General features: G+C 35.8%; 1 pseudogene across 1 annotated transcript; it reads left to right on the top strand.

Annotated features, from left to right (window-relative positions):
• Window positions 1–271: 271 nt before the first annotated feature.
• LOC104654829 lies at window positions 272–1,192 on the top strand (annotated as a pseudogene). Its single transcript, XR_004055952.1, has one exon. The product of XR_004055952.1 is annotated as a 2-iminobutanoate/2-iminopropanoate deaminase pseudogene (transcript).
• The last annotated feature ends 399 nt before the right edge of the window (window positions 1,193–1,591 follow it).

The raw sequence follows: 1,591 nt of genomic DNA, 5'->3' as shown, positions 1-1,591 counted from the left end.
TAATATTAACACGTTCTGTTCTCAGTTTTCAGAATCAATCTACAGACAAAGTATGTTTAAGGGACAGAATGTAAATGTTTTAAATGTAAAAATTGAAAATGTAGTATTATTTTTAATTTTCTCTTAATAATTGTACATATTTATGGGGTACACTGTGATATTTCCATACAAGTATAAAATATATAATAATAAAATCGGGGTAATTAGCATATCTATCACCTCAAACATTAATCATTTCTTTGTGTTGAGAACATTTAAAATCTACTCTTCTAGCTACTTGAAAATACATAGTAAGTCCCACGAGACGTGAGCAAGGCTGGTGCTGGGGCTTCTTCTCCTGAAGGGGCTGCAAGAGGGAAGACTTAGCCATGTCGTCCTTGATCAAAACGGTGATCAGCACCGCGAAAACCCCAGGGGCCATTGGACCCTACAGTCAAGCTGTGTTAGTCGACAAGACCATTTACATTTCAGGACAGATAGGCATGGACCCTTCAAATGGACAGCTTGTGTCAGGAGGGGTAGCAGAAGAAGCTAAACAAGCTCTTAAAAACATGGGTGAAATTCTGAAAGCTGCAGGCTGTGACTTCACTAATGTGGTGAAAACAACTGTTCTTCTGGCTGACATAAATGACTTCAATACTGTCAATGAAATCTACAAACAGTATTTCAAGAGTCATTTTCCTGCTAGAGCTGCTTACCCAGTTGCTGCTTTGCCCAAAGGTAGCCGAATTGAAATTGAAGCAGTAGCTGTCCAAGGACCGCTGACAACAGCATCACTATAAGTGGGCCAGCGCTTTGTAGTCTGGAATTGTTAACATTTTAATTTTTACAAGTGATGTAACATCTTAATTAACCTTTTAATTTTCACAATTGATGACAGTGTGAGCTTGATGAAAATATCTGAAGTTACTATGGAAATACCGTATAATAGGGAGAGTTGAACATGAATTGAAGGTTAGAGAAGGAATCCAGTTACTGTTTTAAATTACACCTGTATTACTGAATATAGGAAAGAGATATCCATTACATAGTTACTCAATAAATAAAAGAGAAATAGCAGGTAGGAAAGAAGAATAATCATTCTGGAGAAGTAATCAAGAACATATCTAATTCAAACTAATGATGTGAACGATTTAGTTTTCATGTCAGGTATGTGATTCTGCTTTTACTTGAGTAAAATTTAAGTGTTTAAATTTGAGGTCAAGAAGAAGAAAGTGGACCAAAATTTAACATAGATAGTATTTTTCTAAGGGAAATAAAATAGACAAGGAGATTTCACACACAAAAAATGAAAATACATAGTAAATTGTTGTTGATTATAGTCCCACTATAGTGGTATAGAACACTAGAACTTATTCCTTCTAGCTGTACTTTTGCATCCATTAACTAACCTCGAGCTATTCTCCACTCGTTCTACCCTTTCCAGCCTCTAGTAACCACTAATCTACTCTATACTTCCATGAGATGAACTTTTTTAGCTTCCGTATATGAGTGAGAACATGTATTTATCTTTCTGTTCCTGGCTTGTTTCACGTAACATAATATCCTCCAGGCTCATCCATCGTTCCTCAAATGACAGAACTTTGTTCTT

Source organism: Rhinopithecus roxellana, unplaced genomic scaffold (genome assembly GCF_007565055.1).
Source record: "Rhinopithecus roxellana isolate Shanxi Qingling unplaced genomic scaffold, ASM756505v1 contig3386, whole genome shotgun sequence".
In the NCBI taxonomy this organism is placed as follows: Eukaryota; Metazoa; Chordata; class Mammalia; order Primates; family Cercopithecidae; genus Rhinopithecus; species Rhinopithecus roxellana.
The sequence above is the reverse complement of the archived record's forward strand: the minus strand, read 5'-3'. Positions and strand labels throughout refer to the sequence as shown.